The sequence below is a fragment of the Chroicocephalus ridibundus genome, chromosome 11 (assembly GCF_963924245.1).
Source record: "Chroicocephalus ridibundus chromosome 11, bChrRid1.1, whole genome shotgun sequence".
NCBI lineage: Eukaryota > Metazoa > Chordata > Aves > Charadriiformes > Laridae > Chroicocephalus > Chroicocephalus ridibundus.
The window spans coordinates 9252665-9271658 of NC_086294.1; the positions used below are offsets into that span (position 1 = coordinate 9252665).

Consider the following 18994-nt stretch of genomic DNA (forward strand, 5'->3'; position numbering starts at 1 on the left):
AGGTACGAAATAATCCAAGTGCAAGCACACCTGTTTGCTTCTCAGAGCAGGCAGACACCTGGCAACTGTGTGGGCAAAGGGCTAAATAAACCACCTGGGTTATTTACTGCAGGAAGGTAAAGTCTGAGATCCCTGGCAATGCTCCAGCCCAACACAACTGGTTGCCCTGTCCCTCCACCTGCCACTACAAAACCAGCCCTCTGCTAGAGAGAGCAGGAGGCCAGGCACAGGTAGGAGGAGTAGGCATTTGGAAAGTGTCCCAGGTCTTAGGCTCTCAAGAGTTAAAGAAACCAGAGGAATCTTAATCAACGATTAAAAAAAAAAAAGAGCTAAGCAGCAGCAGTTCCAAAATTAATGAGATTTTGATAACCCCCCTTTAAAAATGGAATATTTCCATTTTAAAATGTACAAAAACTAAAATCTTCATAAATATCCTATTAAGAAACTTCTGCTGCTGTTTTAGAGTTTCAATTGAAATACAGTGCATGAAGGTTGCCATAGCTACGAGCAAATTTTTAAATAACTGTTTTTCATCAGAGCAGCTGCAGTATCACCCAGAAACGAGGGTGAAGTGGGGAAGCTGGAAGCAGTCCGACCAACTTCAAGCTCCTAATCAACTGACTCTGAGATTTTCACACAGCATAGAAACTTTTAATACGCTTTCTGCTTTTTAAAGAAAATATTGCCCTTTGTTATTTGGCAGCACCCCAGCAAATGCTGTCAGCGCTGCGTGAGATCTCAGTCAGGAGAAGAGCTTTGATTTCACGTTGTAAAAGATAAAAATTTCCACTGCTAAGCCCCTACCATGGTGCAAGTGCCCAGGCACTGAAGGATGTGCTGTGGCCTCGGGTCCGCTCTGGAGAGCTTTCTGCATGAACCAGTTGATTGACAGCAACACACCTAAAAATGCCATGAGAGCTGCAGATTTCTGTATCCAGGAAAAACTCTCCCTTGCCTGAGCTTGCACTAGAAAACACAGAAAGGAGGAAATGTAAAAAACAAGTGAAACTGTGAAATGTTAGCAGGAGGCTTTTGAAGTGGGGCTGTGATTTAGGTGATCCTGCCTCCGATGGTGTTTGGTGATTCGTGGGCATCAGGAGGCATTTTCCTCTCCTGTAAGGTCCCTCCCTGGCAGGAATAGGCAGAGCAACTTTCTGAGCAACCGTCCAAGCAGAAAATGGGCATTTCTGCACGGTGGGCATCTGTTCAGAGGCGGCTAGGCTACGGAAAACATTGACAGCCTCCTTTATACTCAAGCCTTTCAACCAGTGATATTAACTATGGCAAAATTCCTAGAAAACTTCAAATAGATTCATTTTATGTTCTCAGCCAAGTATGTCCCTATGTCCCAGTCTATAAAATGAGAATAAATAAAGAATAAAATTTCTCACAGGAATACAAAGAGATTTAACTCCAGCACAATAGTAATTGAATTGCTATCTACAGAAAGTGGAAATGCTTGGCTGAGTTAGGTTTTTTTCCCCAACAACAAATTAACGATCATTATTTAATACACTATTATGAATCTGAAAGGATCATCCCAGTGATGATTATTCTTATACAAATTGGTTCATTTATCTATGACCTGCTTCTAAGAGATACCTCCATGGTGCGGCGGAAGGGCTGCCTGATTCTTCTGTGGTGATGCATGAAGGCTTGCGGTGCTCTGCCATCACCTGCACAGCAGCAGAGTTCAAGGTTTACAGGCAAGCAACAGATACTAATCAACGCAGACAAATCTTCTGGGCGGTGTATTTTTATTTCAAATCTGATTTAAAAATTTCCTTCACGTCTCTAAATGAAACAGCTGCCTTCCTCAATGACTGTAGGTTTGTTTGTTCCAAAATATATGTTTTTTTCAACATGTAGTAGACAACAAATTTTTTGTGGGGGTAAAAGAACGAGAGAGGAAAACAAAAGGGGAAATTCAGAAAAAAAGCTTTTAAAATCAGAAAAATGAAAGTAAAAAAAATCCTATCTTTGCACGTTCTTCTAACAAATTACATTCTTTGATTATATTATCCTTAAATGCTGAGACAGTGTAAGCCCTATCTTTGGCACAGAAAAGAAAAAAAAATTGAACAACTCCCTCATTTTAGAAATTAGGTACTTAATGGTAGCCAGAAACATCTCAGTGCCTCAGTGAGACAATGGCATGGCCGGCTTCAGGTGGCTTTGCCCAACACTCCTCTTCAGGTTGGCAGTGGGCGGTCAGAAAACAGAAAATAAGGATGACTACCAGAGACACAACCTTGCAAGTATCTTTCATAATAACTTTAACTTAATGTAAATTTAAAAAGTGTCTCTTTGCCAGTGCAAAAATAGGTTATTACAGTAGAGTGAGGGAGGGATGCCAGTGAACAGATATTTCTATATTGGAGTGCATGTATCCTGTCAAAGGGACAGGCCTTCCAAGGCATCTTTAGGTATTAACTTTTCTGATGCATAATTCTTTCAAAGGAAAGAAACAGAAGATAAAAAAAGCACAACCTGCTGTATGGTTGGGCTGCCAGAAAAACAGATTGCGAGTCACTGAAAACTAGTGACCTTACTCAGCATATTGTGACTCCATAGCTTTTACGCCCTGCTGTTTCTTTTCCAAGGCAGATGAGAGGCTTGTCAAAGCTGTAGTTTCCATATATACACATGCACACTCACGCTCACATTAAAGTGCTATTTCTCTCAGCTGTGCAGACACCAGGATTACTGAACCTGATATAAACTCATCATTTTCCTGGAAGCAAAAAGGGATGCTAGCCAAAAAGATGAGCCACAGTCGGCAACAGCTAACCTGTCTTGGGGTACCAAAGGGCAGCAAGCGCAGAGCCATCTCTAGAGGAGTGTGCAATGCACAGCCAGTCGTTTGAAAAGGCCTAGGACCATTTGCTGAGAATAAATGCCTGTCTGCAGCCTGCACTAACGCCTCTCATCAGCATTCACTGGACAAGGCACACACGGCATAAAGAAGAAATGCAGAGGCTTAAGGAGAAGATGATGGGTGAGGGGCAGCAAAAGGGAGCAGTGCTTAATGCCACAGGGCAGTTTTCTCACCTTACTTGCAATGCGAAACATGCAAACACCTACAGACCTGTTACCGCTGCGGCAGCTCCTCTCTCTGTCTGCCTCCGTCCACTCCCTTCTCTGTGTTGCTTCACTCTTGGTTTCCATTCTGCCTTTGAAGTAGTGCACAAGCCCCTCCAGCACTCACAACGTTTGCTTTTTTTCACCAGATTCAAGCACTATCTTGAAGCAGGGAGAAAAGAATCCTGGGGGATGAGCTACAAAAAAAAAAAGAAAGAAAGAAAAAGAAAAAAAAAAGCCAATCCCACAATCTACGGGAGAGAAAAGGAGAAAAGCCAAAAAACCACAAGAGAGATGCCCCAAGAGAGGCAGTGAGAGATCAAGGACCAAAAAGTGTGGACAGAATGTCAGCCAAGGGAAGGGGAGGCAGCAAACAGCACAAACAGAGGCAGTGGGTGACTCTGGGGCATGCTGATACCAGAAGAGAAAGGGTGTAGGAGTTTGTCCTCATTTGTTTGTTGTGAATAGTAAGCAGAAAGCCACAAGTGAAGAGCAACAAGCATGCAACAGAATTCAGGGCTCCTTCTCCATTTTAAGTGTTTGGACTGTCAGTTTATTCGCCTGCAAAATGTAGGCAGCCTTGCTGGTCTGACAGAGCTGTGCCAGGGGGATTCGGCCCATTGATTTATTCAGAACAAAATAAACAGAGTAAGATCTGTGAATGAGCACCAGAATATGTCATAGATCAGCTTGAAAAAGATAGAGGGGGTGTATCTATTTAGCAAATGCTTTACTTGTCCCAAAAGCAAGTTTCAAATCTATAGCAGCACTAACAAATATAGCTGAATTCACCTGAATTATTCTGCCAAGAGGAAAAATAAGTACAATGAAAAATACAGATTTCACTCTGAAATGAAGCATTTAGAGGACTGGATTAAAGAGATCAGTTTTGTAAGTCAGGGAACAGGACAAGATGAAAAAATGCAGTCATCAGAGTTGCGATGCTTTCATTTCTGGTGCTTGTGCACAAAGCTGGTGAATTCGGTAAGGACTTGTATCAATTAATACACATAACACGTCGTGCATCTGACAGAGCATCAGGAAATGAGTCACTGACTTGCTTTACCTTCGGCACTGTGACTCTGCATTACTTTGGTGTGCCAAGAGGCACGTATCCCCATGCAGGCTGGCTGGGGTGTGAGCTGCAGGCTGGGGCAACCTGAGGACTGCCCTGGTTACAGTGAAGTAGAATAAACGTGTACGCTGCAAGGCAGCATAATTAGACAGACGGAAGGTACATTGGTTTGAAACCGCATGCTAAAAATATTTTCTATTCTGCTGGAAAGATACAGCACTGTCAGTAGGATAGTCTGGGACTTGAAAACTTATCTGGTTTAAAGATCCTAAAAATATCCAGAAGGAAGATGCCTTGTCATCCAGGGCAAGCAAGGTTTGAAAGTAACTACAGTAGCCTGTAGCAAAGGGAGAACACACTGAATGGTCGGTCACCATGGGGCTGAAAGGCAGGCTTGCTTCTGCTTTCAAAATAGCTCTGTGTCTAATAATTTTAATCTGTTCCCTCTCACCAAGCATCAGTTGTAGAGCACAGAAAACACCTAGGCAGCTTTGAGAGAAAAAAGGTTTGAGAATAATAAACTCTGGGAATAGCTTTTTCCTTCGCTATTTTTCACATGGACAGCTATGATCAGAACATACACTTGCTCAGGACACAAATACCAACTACTTTTTCATTACACAGGGGCTGTGAACTGTTTTCCTACATGCAAGCCCAGCATTCATGGAGAACTGGAGCTCAAGAGCTGGAGAGAAGTTTCATGACTTTCACCTAGACACAGGCAGTCTGTGGCACTTGGGGACGTTCAGTGCCATGCAGACATATCTACCAACTATTTGGTAGTGATATCTCATTTGCAGTGCACTGGAGGTGCAGTAATCTGGTGTGTGAATTTGCAGGGAGTGAAGAACCCCACTCTAGGGGTCCACACACATGGCTCAGACCCACCACAGGAACCCTCTCACCCTTCCTGCGAGTACAATCGCAGGCACGAGCCATTATCAGAGTAACAACAGCCCTATATCTGTTCCTTCACTTAAATGATAGTGACTTGTTCACCCCGCCATGTTTTAACTGCTTAAGCTTAATTTGAGATAACATCAGTAGTGCTATTATTAGTTCAAGACTTACTGTAGACTTGAGGAAAAAAAAAAGCGCATTACTTACACCACATTTTGTAGGACTGCCCTCAAAGAGATGGGACTGCAAAGACTCCTGTACCAAAGACCATCTTGATTTCATTAGAGGCCTTGTGTGGTTACCACCATACAAACATCATCTTCTCTGCTGCATCACTGCCTGGAGGCTGGGCTTCATAGTGAAGAAAATGGATGAAGTTTTGCGCCTTCAGCCAAATGAAAAAAAGAGAAGCTTCAGTATCATCCTTTGCTTTGTGCATTTCTCCCTCTTGTTTAATGGATATTCCTGCAACAGGAGCTGGTGGAACTGGTGAGCTCCTCCAAGAAGCCTTCTCTAGACTGGTGAGCATGATACATTTCAGACAGCCACAAAGAAACTCTTCAACCCCTAAAATAAAAATTTACATGAAAGACACATCAGTGTGAAGGTACATCTGTATCCAAAGGCAACAGTGATTATATCTGATCATTTTTAGTATAAATACATTTTCAGAATAAAAGGCACATGAGAGTTTTAAGCTACTTAGCTGAACGCGCTGCTCCTGCACCTGTGGGATTTTAATATTTCTATGCTTTTAAGAGCAGTGCACCACAGGGATAAGATCAGTGTGTGATCCACTTTAATGAGCTGGAAAAATATAATTTAGGAAGGTGTGATTACTGCAGGAAAGAGGTGGAAAGCTCATTGGTAACGATAACCCTTTACATGCTTAAAAAACACAAATATTATTTTCCTGATGCCTAAACAAAAAATTTGAACAATAGATCCTCCAAGAAATAAAACATCCACGTGTGACTTGAATGAATCCCCCTATAAGGGGATGCTGGTGCTGCCGAGCCTTCAAACAGCACACGCATTGCCATCACTGATTACTCTAGAAGCTCCCTAATTCACACACTTTGGAAGCACATTATCATCTTCAGGAAAACAAATCTGTGTTCATGTAAGCATGCTGGTGGCTGGTGCAAATGTATATTCTTTACAGTCACAAATGAGATTATTTTTTTTTGCTGAAAATGGGTGTTTGGCATAAGACAAAGCAAAAGAAACAATAACTGTACAGCAGCAGTACCGGACAGAGGAGGTTACAGCAGATTATCAGTTAACAAACTTGGTGTTCAGAGCAGGGCAGTCCAGGATGTCTCTGGCCTAGTGCAGCTCACCATAGGTGCCGTTAAGAGCACTGCGCCACTTTGCAATATTTGGGGACCGTCATTCAATCAACGGCATCTCACGGATTTATATGTAACCTTGATAAAACTGAGGGGAAAGAACAGAGTGAATTAAAGAGCGAGCAGCAAGACAGAGCCTATCAGCTAAGAAGATACAATCACTATATAGGTATTTAACATGAGAGCGCCTAGCCTTTGCAATGAAATTTCCCTGTTAAAATGATTCACGTCAGTTATTCTTTCTCTCCTACTTGCTGCTATCACCATCCAGAAGAGTCAGCAAATGATCAAGTGCTGCTTTGATCTCCCGTGTATGTGAAGACAGAAATATCCAAGCTGAAGAACTGAGCCCCATGGGTCTGACAGCGGATTCAATTACAACCCATGGAATTCAGTTCTCAAAGCTGAGATTACACGACATTCATTTTAAGGCTGTCCTGACGCACAGTAGTATCTCATACTCCTGCTTGCTCTCTCCAGTGCCTGGCCTTCTTCCAGGTGCTGTAAAACAGAAGAGTGAAACCTTCACTGCAGCCAAAGCAACTCTACCCAGACTGTAGGTCAGATGCAGAATAATGGCTTTAGGACATATATATTGAAAAATAGGCTATTTTATGTTTTCTTTCAGCACCAGAAGTGGCCACACATATAGACAGAATGTGCCCTAACACATAGCAGAATTCTTAGTAATAAAACCTGAAATTTATAGCCGAGAAGTATAACAGTATAACATTTTGCACTTTTCTGGAAGCCTTTGAGAATTTCAAAGAGGTAAGGTATAAATTTCCTTCTTTTTTTTAATTTTATTTTTTTATTTTATTAATACGACGACACAGACACAGAGGTAAAATCTTCCAGAGTTGCACAGCAATCTTTGTTAACAAAATAATCCATCCAGAAGCTCAAAAAGAAGGAAATCTGTCACTGGTGCATCCCTTCAGAGTTGTCAGAGTCTGGGTGGCAAAAAGGCAAGCAGAAGCCATCAGTATTGTAGCTGCACAGTTGTGCTCCGACACAACTTTGATGTGATGGGCTCACCCCAGGGTGACAATCTCATCCAAAGGCAGGAGTATTGGACTACAGATAAATACCGTTCAAACACACTGAAGATCAAAGCTGACATCTCAGACAGGAAACACCTTGTCACTTCTTACAAACCTAAGAGAAGTCACACATTTCATTAAGCTTCATACCCCAAACTCAGAATTTTTGAGGAAAAATAGATTTGATAAGATGTTGGATGAAGCATTATTCTGTAAATTAGATGTTATGTCTGCATAGCACCATGATAAACAGTGTTGTTTAAGTTATAAAAAAAAAATCATTTCAGATTTATTTGGAACATTTTAAACATACTTCTTCATGTTCCAGTGAGATAAGGCATCACCAAAAAAATCCCTTCAAGTTCAATGAAAAGAAATATTTGGTCTGTAATAAAATATTTGGAGGTCAAGAGGGTTTCAGATTAAATCTTTTAGCCTTAAAAACTAAATTTAAGTAAATTTATTTAACAGAATGGTTCAAAGAGAATTAATTATTTTGTTTTAGTATTGCTTTTCTTAAAATGTAAATAAGTATAAATATTTTTGGAAATAAAAATGTTGAATGAAAAAAAAATCAAAAAGCATCAAGGAGTTTCTAGCTTTTCCCTGAGAAAGTAATTTGATTCAAAGCTGCAAAATATTTCCAATTTTTCAACTAGAAACAGCCCAACTTACTCAAACCTACAATTTGCCCAGCCCTGGCAGGAATTCAAAGGTTCCCCAGTAAAGCTCACTAGCCAAGCCGAAGGCAGGGGTACGGTGAGTGTGCAGCCAGCACTGTGTGCATATGAAAACCTCATTCTTTGTACAGCCTGTCCTAGAGCAATTACTATCTGGTTTCCTAAATAATTTAATTTAACTAGGAACAGCTCTTAAATTTATCTCTAAAACCTTCATCCCAAATGAACAACAAATGTCTGAGAAAATTGCAATGAATGATTCTTGATAACACCCAGTGCCACTTTTTCAGCTAAATTAGCGACACACGCAGCCAAATCAGCAGAGGCTCAGGGCAGAGCGCGTTGTTTGGCAGGATATCCAACAGCTCCTCTGCTGCGGCATCCAACAGTGTGCCCGTGTCTTTATGGCTGTAATTGTTTTCTTAGGCTGTTGAACCAGTCAACCAAACAACGGAAATTAAAAATATGCTTCTTTAACTATTTCACTTGCTGGGAGGGGAACCTCTGAACAAAAATTTTTACAAAATAACTGTCTTGTGGTACCCACAGCCGAGTTCAGTCCCACCGGTCTGTCAGTTGACTCCGTGAGACTTCTATTACAGGAAAGAAAAAACAAATTAACAAAAATAACTTCTTGTTAAGGTCCTCAAATAACACGGAACTTTATCTGCAACTTTGAAATAGGGTACTACAGCAACATATTTTGCTTGTCTGATGTTTCTGATTGTTCACTGGAGTACTGCTTGCTAAGGATAGTGTTGTTGACGTTAAGACATTTGCCAGCAGCCCATCCCTTCTGTGGTAGTCAGTCTTCCACTGTCAAGCAGGAAAAAAATCAAACCATCATCAGTGAAAATATATTATGGTGAAACAGAGAAAGGATTTGGAAGAACAAAAGATGGAAGTGCCCAGCCCTTGGGACAGTCCCCCTGCCTGTGTTAAGCGCATGGCATTTCTGTAGAGTAGCCGGGAGAAGCTGGCACTACCTGGGCACCAGTGTGGTCCGCGCGTGCAGCTGGGGACACCGAACTTTGGCACTCTGCGTTGCACAATCAGGCACACTAACGACTAGGAAAAATACTAAATCCCCCTCCACAAAACACAATAAATGGACCTGCGGTAGATCTAAGCTAGCTAGCTCGGGCACTGCTGGTGGCCACACCACGCCAGCCCCCACCCAGGCCAGAAGGGCAGCCGCATGATGGGGCGCAGCGTGGGCTGCTTCCCAGCCCTGTGCTCATGGGAAGCTAAACCCACCCCTCTCACTTCCCAGGCGAGCGCTGACCCAGCAGCTTGCTGCGGAGCTGCTGTCTCCCAAGGAAGACGAGCATGGAGCACAGACAACCCCAGACAGGGCCGTAGATGAATAAGTTTTAAGATTACCACCTCAGGCTGCCGCAGCAGCTCTGCTCCCTCCCAAAGCTCTGGGACAGACCTGTCCCAAAGGTGTTCCTGGGGAGGACAGCCCAGCTGAGCTCTTTACCAGCTGGGCCAGCGTTTTAGTGAAATCCCTAAAGGGCAGGTATGGATTGGTGTATCCTCATAATTCCACAGTCACTTTCAAGGTAAGTTGGCTTTAGAGGTTTTTTAACTAAGCAGGAGAAAAGGTCAAACTCTCTCTCTCAATTTGCCTGTTGAGTTTAATACCGTCACAGCGCACTAGTTCTCTCTGATCTTAAAAAAACATAATGCCAGTTTCAGCCACGTTCTGCTTTGACCCTTTATCAAATTCATGTGTGCCATCCTCTATCCTTCCAGTGTCATTCCTGGAGTGTCCCCCTGCCTCTGAGCACTCATTTACTCAAGTGTTAAATTCATGTATTTGCAAACAAGAAGATAGCCCATAAAATTATATTGTTCTGCCTTTGCAAGAGCAGCAAGGAGGTGAGTCTTTTCAACAGGCCATAAATCTACCTCTTGAAAAAACATTATTTTTTCCTATTCCAGCAAGGTCACTTAGTACCTCATAGCTTGGAGATCTTATTACACAAGAATTAACTATTCCTGCAGGACAGATACTTAATAGGCAATCATCATATAAAGTTTTACTGCTACACCAAAAGGCAAACCTTTTTAGAGTGATTAACTATTGTTAAGTGCCTGAAGACTATTCTTCCATAAGTTTCCTTTTGAATTAAATATGTTTTAACAGGAAAAGAACATAAAGATCCTAAAGCCATCAAGTTAATGGAATGTGTAAATTTTCTGCATTTTCCTTATCATCCCCTACTTTTATTCTCTATGTTGCCATTACTACCTTTCTTTTTAATACAACATCTACATTTGTCTGAACATACAACCAAAGAGTGAAATTTTAATGCTTCTTAACCAGTCAATGATCTACTGCAGCTTCACATGAAATCCAGATACTATTCAAATGAGCTCATCGTGGGTGGTAATTAATTAGCACCGATGGGGAACTTGGAATAAAATATTAATATGGTCACATTTCATTAGAAGCATAATGTATCTTCTTCACCCTTATTTAGTTAAATACATTTTCCCCACAGCTAGTGGAAAAATACATATCTCACAGCTACACTGACCTCTGGTTAGTTGAAACAAGAAAGCAAAATGGAAGATGAAGTCATTCTAGAGATCTTGAGATTAAAAAGAAAAGAAAGCTCACAGCCAGAAAGGACCACAGTGACACCAGAGGTGGCCATACACTCAAACTCAGCAGGAGCTCTCAGGTTAAAATTGGCCTGCTATGTCGCAAGGCGTGAGAGCTGAGGGTTTCGGAAGCGGGGCCGCGGGCTGCATGCTCTGCAGAGCAGCGGGGTGTTTTGCTTGCTGGGCAGATGTCATTCATGCCCCATGACAGCACTGCCAGGTGCAGCTGCAGACTGGCCTCACGCCCGCCTGCGCGTTTGCTGGTAGGGCACTGGTCAGCGAGAAACTTCCGCTCAGCATGATCAACCCAAACCTCAACATTTAAACTCCAGACCAGCAATGTTTAAAACCCTTACCTGAACTTTACGGTCTTCTCCATTTAAAAAAAAACATTTCTTTGACTTTCTCTCTTTGCCACGTTTCTTGAACTTTCCCACAGAGGAAGCGTCCCCACATCCCCTGACCAGGCCGGCTGCTCACCCTGGCCTGGCTGTCCCTGCTCAGCCCACGGCAAGCAGCGTCCCTTGCTCTCCACGGTAATTCAGATTTTTTCCCCAACTCACTGTTGCACGGGGCCTTGGGGAGCCTGCCTTGTCCCCTCTCAGGGTTACACCACACCACACCAAAACCAGTCAAGCCCTTTCTACACTGAAGAGGTCTTCTTCCATCACTCCTACCGACAGCTGAGCAGCTCTGCTCATGAATTAAGGATCAACAAGGAAGTCTTGACACCATTGCTTAGGTATAAGGCAAATGTTGCCAATATCTTAACGCATCTGAAATAGTGTTAATCCCTTTCAGCAGACCTAACATGCAAGTATGGCTCACATGCAGAGAAGCTACTAATCTTTCCACGCTCTATGAAAATCATGTTCACCACTGAAAAATCCAAGTCCGAAGTTTCAGTGCAGGCTTAAAGAAAAGCACACCCAAGATTTGCTCTTGAGCTAAACTCTGCCACCATCCACAGTTCACATCAGACATCGACACACTGGTGCTAAGCGCACCCTGCTCCACGACAACATCCCAGGCTCTCACCACATCAGTGAAGACTATCAGCAGTGTCAGATGAAGAACTGCCTGTAGGTATTCCCTCTCCTGAACCCTTCAAGATGCCAAATGCATCAGGTCCATAATGGATTCAGCCCAGGAACTACACAGACACTTTCACTGTCTGTCCCTCCCCACCCCACCATCCCTGACCCCCCAAAAAGGTGTTTTTTTTTTAAAAAAGGAATGGTTAATTGGTATTTGGAAAAAAAAAAATCACATCTCATAATGAATTGGTATTAGCCCAAGCACACATTTTAGGCTTGGCAGAAGCAACTGCATTTGTTCCCAATATGCTTTCTGAAACTCCCAGTTATTTCCTGGATGCATTTTTAATTTCAAGCCCTGGTTATATTTCTACTGACAATGTCTACGTCAAGAATAACAAACATTCAATTTCCTCTCCTGTAGAATTACTCCACTCTGCTTATCTGGAGGTTCAATTCTGCTGTCTCCATTTTAATCACATTTTCCAACAACACAGTACTTTGTGCAACAGACCATTTTCCTTCATGAAAGATAAAAATGATTGCATATTCCATTTCATTTTTTGGCCTAAAATTTACTGCTGGTTTTTGCATTTTTTCACTAATTTAAAGAAAAAGTACATGTCAAAACCCATACCAGGCATAAATCACTAGGAAAAACATATATTTACACCTAGACTGCCAGGTATGTACATTGTAGCTGGTTAAAAGAGTAATAGGGAAAATCGCATAATGAAAAGCTTATTTCACATTTCTAAAAAGTTCTGGCCATCAGGAATAATAATAACGACTTCTAATACTAAGTATTATTTTTAGTAATCTCTATAGCATATACTTACAGTATAGTGATTATATAGTATAGTTTCAGTTATACTTACACTAAGCCATAATACGTCACAGCCCTGAAGACACAATTTCAGCAAGGTTGGGGTTTTGGTTTTTTTATTGAAAAATACAAACATTTATGAGCTCCATAATTCTTTGTATATATTCTCAGATGACAGGATGAAACACAGTGCAGAGGAATGTAAACTGTGTAAAACGCATACTTTGCACGTTGACACAACTGCAGTAACAGCTGTATTAACAGTGCCCAGATGCTGTAAGAAACAGGAGCCAATTTGCAGTGTGCGAATAAGGGCAGCGAGAACCGAGAAGTTAAAAGCCCTTGCAGCTCTGTGAAACCCCAGCTCTATCTATTCCTTATAATTTCAGCAATAAATTTTTACTCTAAACAACCAAGAACTTTCATACCAGCTGACTAATAAGGATGAGGATGAAGGAAAAGGCCTACCTCTTCAAATACGGAGCTGTCTCCAAACCCAGCAATACTTCCTCCCGTGGTCGGGATATCTGATCACCATACCCACGGCAGATGCTGGAGGTGACACGTGCTGTCTCCCAGCCCATGAAGAGGCAGGCAGGGTGATAAGATGAACTGTTCATCTGAATCAATTCCTGAGAAATGTAGCGGAACAGAGTGAGCTCGAAATGACTGATCAATCCATGTGTTTCAGATGTGTTCTCAACACCCAAAAACATAGGAAGAGGGAAGAAAGTAAACAGGAGATGATAGATGGCCATTTCTTGTTCCCTTCCAATTTCCACATTTTTAATAATTCAAAAGAACTGGCCATGTTTCAACTGCTGAAAGTACGCAGATATTTACCGTATTTGTCACTGCATAACCACTGTACTATATATTAGTGATCAAAACGGTTAGACTCTGTATAAGCAGTTAAAAAACAAACAGGCAAATATCAATTAATCACCTTTTTGTAACCCTCCCATTACTTAGAAAAGGAATGTGTCCCAGGAAGCAGTTTATTTAGAAAAGCACATTGTAATAAATAACTGTAATGATAGTAATCCATTAGAAGCCAGAGATTTATTTTTTTCTTCAAACAGGTGCAATATATAAATACTTGAAATATAAAAGATTACTGTATTTATTTTTTGTATTGTAACTATACTGTAGTTATTGAAAATAAAGTAGTCTATGAATAGCAAACTTTCAATGCATACAAGGCCTGTTTCAATATTAATTCACTGAAATAAACCAGTGTAATATTAGAATAATGAAACAGGTCAAGTACTGTGGAAACTGGCCGTAGTTGATTCAGACAAAGGTACATGACGGTTAATAAAGTAGTCTGAGAGCAATGAATTGTGACCCAGTTAAGGCACCCTAACCACTGCAAGCTATTTAGATAGCATTACTCAGCCTGTGGGCTGTGGACCACTGCTCTCAGACACCAGAAACTGGTCCATGAACAATCTCATTTAGAAGATTAAAAAAATGCACATCTATCCCCACACTGTTGGCAGCGATGCACGAGCACTGGCAGACAGTGTTGGGAGCCAGCTTCTGGATGCTGCCAGGGACTGCCTGCAGGTGCAGACGGCTCCTTTTCGGGCATGTGAAATGGTCCAGGATTTTTGTTTCAAAGGGGCTCCATTAGAAAAGGCCGAGAAACGCTGACGCAGGCAGCCTGCGGGGACCTGACCCTGTCCTCCTCTGGGATACACTCACCTCCTATTCAGTCTTTTAAATCTTGTTCCCCTTGAGTTCACCAGATCTGATTTTAAAGAAAATAATTTTAGTTGCTATTTAGATTCAATATAATGACATCTAGAATATTTAGTCAAGTATTTTGAGTACAACTAATAATTACAGTGAAAAATAAAGACATTCTTTGATGCAAGCCCAGACTTTTAACATAAGATCACTAGAGCTGCCAATAGGGACATGGATCTCCAGTATCCACTAAAGGATTAAATGCAGCTTTGAATCAATTTTTTCAGACTTCTCCCTAATGAATCCTCACAAGAAGGTCACAGGTACTCATTGACATATCTGAAACCTCTTTCTTGCAAAAGAGCCCCCATTGCAATCTCAGGCCCTTGTCCTGCCACCACAGCAATCTTCAAACTCCTGCTCCCCCCGGGAGCTCCCAGGCCCTGCTTATCCAACAACAAAACTGTTTTAAGAACCTGTGAAGCCCTGTCCCCGAAGCAAACTGAGATGGAGTACGGATACCTGAAAAGCTGCAAAAGAGAGAGTAGCTGAAGCCTTGCTCACCACATTAGGGAATTGGTTCAAAAATGATACACAAAGTCTATTTCAATAATGAAAACTGACTTTCCTTCCCCCCCACCTCCCTTTTATAATTATGGGAAAAGATGGGATGCTTAATTTGACCACTAAAAAGACATCAAAATATATTTTTTATCATCAAAATAATTCATATTTTCATCACAAAAAATAAGATCTCAACATTCTCCCAGATGACCATGAAATACGTCTGGTCCCAATAATAACGTGCACCAAAGCTATGGCAATTAGCAATTTTTTCATCCACTAGCCAAGAAGAAAAATAAGGCAAAAGAAAAATGTTATTTGGACAAATCTGGAATTATTATTTTTAAAAATTATTTTCTGAAGAAAAAAACACATTTGTTTTAGATTTTAGATACTTTACAAGGTATTTTTTGGCCTAAAACAAAAAGCTTTTTTTTTCTTTTTTGCTATTATTATTATTGCATGAGAGCAATTAAGAAAATGAAAACAGTATTTTTAAAGAAAAAATTAAGGTTTAATTCTGAAAACGTTAGAATATTTTTACTTTTTGATTATTTACGTGCTACTATTTGCTGCACTCTGTTGAGCTTTGTAAATAATTTCAGTTCATTCAAAACTGCATTTTTCATCAAGCAAACTGTTCAGCAAAAGAGAGGAGTAAACTGCCTGTCTCTAATCAGGCTAATAGATGGAGGGATGGGAGCTGCTTTATCCTGCAGACTCCAGAAGCCCATCTCTGCACTTTTCCAACTCAACAGGGAATTTGTTGGAAATTCGACCATGGAAAACTGCAGCATTTCCTCCATCCCTTTTTTCCATGCTGTAAAACAAACTTTTGGATGCCTAGACAAGCCCAGAGCACACAGCAGAAAAAATAAATAAATCATCCTTAAAAAAGTAAAGGATCAATATGAAACAAAACCAGGTATAGCCAGTTAAACCCCTCGGCTGCAATCAAACATTGTACATTCAAAATCAAATGTCAAAAAGTGGCATTTGATGGAGCGAGAGAAAAAAATACATACATCAGCTAACTCACATCCTCTCCCTGTTTAAATAGTTGTTATTTAAGTGTGTTAAGATACAGATTTAAAAGAAAAAATTGATATATAAAAATCATAATGCAAGTAAAATATTAATGCACATAACACTACCACCATCCCTTCTTTCTGAATTGCCATTGGATTCAGAATAAAATAATAACAGCGCTGGAAGGACAATAGCAAAAAATTCCTGCCCAGTGAAGAGAAGCATTAGAAAATGTGCAGCTTCCCTGACACAACAGTATTTTAAAGTCATTCTAAATTTCTCATCGCTTTCGCAGAGATATAACTCAAAATGACTTAAAACACTTGATCTTGATTCTGCTGCTGTTTACAAAACGTAAATCTATCGAAGCTGACAGAATTACTCTGGTTTAAAGCTGGAGGAACTGAGGAAGAATTTGGCATTTTGATTCAATCTTTAATGTGCAATTTGCCTTTCACGGATACAAAGCGCACTGGCTCTCAGACAGAAGATAAGCATGTAATAAATCAGCTTACTTTTTTTTCAGCTCTTACTCACAGTGGAATCCCCAAAATTCATTTTATTTTATCTTTTTCCCACTCTTCAGCTTTTTCTCTTTCATTTTCCTTCCTCCTCTTCAATCACCACAGGTTTGCATTTCTCATTTTCTATTTTACATCACTCCGCTTTGTTCTCTACAATGGAAAGACAGACAGGCAGAAAGAAAGGCAGACAGACAGCAGGGAGAGAAACACAGCCAGTCCAAGGTAACAATCTCGGACACCCACATTCTGGAGGATCTGTTTCTCTCTCAAAAACATTTTAACTTTATAAAGGGAAGGGAATCAAAACTCATTTGCATACGGGTTCATTCCATCTATTCAGCTCATATGTTTATAGCTCTGGAAAGTCCCTTTCTGATTCCCTGGTTGATAAAGAGCCAGGAAGGTAATGCAACAGTGGGGAGAGGTGAGAACTGTTTTGCTGACCTTGCAAGCAGCGCTTAAATGAAGCGCTCCGTTCGCCGTGCCCGGAGGACGCAACTGGGAGATTTGGGTGCTTTTTATCCTTTAGGTTTCAAGGCTCAGACCATGCATGTAGAGCTAAAGATTCAAGTCAGAGAAACCCCCACTCTTGCGCAGGAGGAAGCTCTGGTCAGGCGCTCAATACTTCAGCTTCCTGTCTGTACACTCCGCGGTCTAATCTGGGGAAATCCTGAAAACATTATCAGATGCATGATAAGCTCTTTAGCTTTCAAGTACATAGTGATTCAGTTTCGGTCAAAGTCTCATTTGAATACAGTTTTTAAATCTAAATAAAAAGCAAGACCCTAACAGAAAAGAGATTAGACTTGTAGTCTAACATCATTGGTATCCAAAATAACATGACTGATGTTTAAAACTGGCATTAAAAAAATCTACTTTTCCATACCTGCATCAAGATGCTCAGTGTGTGTCATTCAAGCTGATTAAAAAGGAGTGGAATTATATGTCTGGTTAATTAAATGCCTTTATTTATCCACAAACAAATAACGCACCAGAAGCAGCAGCAGGGATTGCTTACCCCATCCCAACGTCATTCACTTGAGGCGGATTGTTTCTGAGAGAGAGAGTGCTTGAAACTCTGGTGCCCACTCATCCCACAGACTTCTCCCGCAAAGCTGGCAAGTGCAGCAATCCTTCTTTTGTTCACTGTAGACACTTGTTTAACAGGCATTAAACAGATGTTTCCAAACCCATTTCACAGCCACTCATCATAGGCTAAGAGCAGGCTCTGCTCTTTGATCGGTGGATTTAGCTCTGCAGGAGTAAATCTCCACCACCACAGACCGAACCCCCAATATTTTCCAATTCGGATGGGTACTGAATTGGGATTCACCCACAGAAAATCACTCCCACTCCACTGGTCTCCATCTCAGTTCAGGCCAGGGAGCTTTTCTAGGATACATTCCAAGAGGTTCTCCTTCACACACAACTTCTGAAGATCTTGGAGAAGCTCACTCCATCGACAAGTCTGGAAGCAACTAAGAACATTTTCACAGATATTGCAGGTCTGCAAGCAGTCAGGGCTTAATCTGCTTTCCACTCCCAGAGCATAAAACATATCAAATGCTTTTCCTGAGAGCTCTGATGCTTTCTGCTACACTCGCTCTAAGGGCTACCACAAAAACAAGCTCACGTATGGACCAGCTACTTTGAAGAAGAGGAAAATGGGGAAGATATTTCTTGCTAATAACCACATTCCTCCAAGTCGCCCAGGTTGTCCATACACGGGGCAAATGTATGTACCATCTTTTGTTTCATCCCAAAACCTGATTTACAGGTCTCCAACTAGGCTAATACACAAGGTACATTTCACAGGAGCACAGGTTTCAGGTAAAAAAAAACCCTCATCATTTTAATATCCGTGTTAAAATATATAACAGCAGTAATTCATACTGGAAGGCAGATCCATTGACACTGAGAGCAGACCCAGCTGGGAAATAATCCCAAAGTTTTGAAAGCACCTAGAACTGGGATTTTTCTTTTTAACAGCATGAGAGACCTGGTGTTGGCTAATAAAATACCATGTCCGAGCTCTCAGATGCTGCGCTAGGTCAAGTTTGGGCACGGAGAAGCGAAGGCCCTAGTAGGACCTATCAATAAGGATGCTTAAATTAATTTGCATGAGTCATTGCACAGGAAGAGAGGAACGGTCATATTTCAGGCTGGGATTCAGCTGTATTTGCAGTGCTCACTGGTACGACTTTCAAAATGCATCCTCGCTCCAGCCCCAGGTTTAAAAACCTCTTTGTAAAAGACAGTGAACTAAATTAATCTGTTCCCTGCTGAGCCATACATCCTTGATGGTTCTTTAAGCAAAGATTATTCAAGTTTCCTGGGTCCCAAAAGGTAGGTTTCATTATGTGTGTGTGTCAGAGCTGAATAACCTAAAGCAGAAAGTAACTAAACAACCCGAGTCCCATGGTGAGAGAATCGCATTCCTCAGTCCTTGGCGTATCTTCCCAGCAAAAGCAGAAAAGCAGCCAGTAAAGCCTAAACACGTACACAGGCCTTTAGAAAGGAAAGATGACAGGACAGGTTCTCCACTTCGCTTTGTGAAACAAAAGCAAAGATTAAAGGG

General features: G+C 41.3%; 1 long non-coding RNA gene across 2 annotated transcripts in view; it reads right to left on the reverse strand.

The window, feature by feature from the left end:
- LOC134522175 (uncharacterized) overlaps window positions 1-16730 on the reverse strand; it is a 29739-nt gene extending 13009 nt beyond the window's left edge. The window contains exons 1-7 of one of the 2 annotated variants that reach the window (XR_010072953.1): window positions 16408-16730; window positions 14315-14360; window positions 13076-13239; window positions 6309-6496; window positions 5264-5623; window positions 3089-3278; window positions 805-966 (exon numbers count right to left, since the gene is read on the reverse strand). This is a non-coding gene — a long non-coding RNA (uncharacterized LOC134522175). The remainder of the gene's footprint in view (window positions 1-804; window positions 967-3088; window positions 3279-5263; window positions 5624-6308; window positions 6497-13075; window positions 13240-14314; window positions 14361-16407) is intronic. The other variant, XR_010072954.1, reaches the window with a different exon arrangement.
- Between the last annotated feature and the right edge of the window lie 2264 nt (window positions 16731-18994).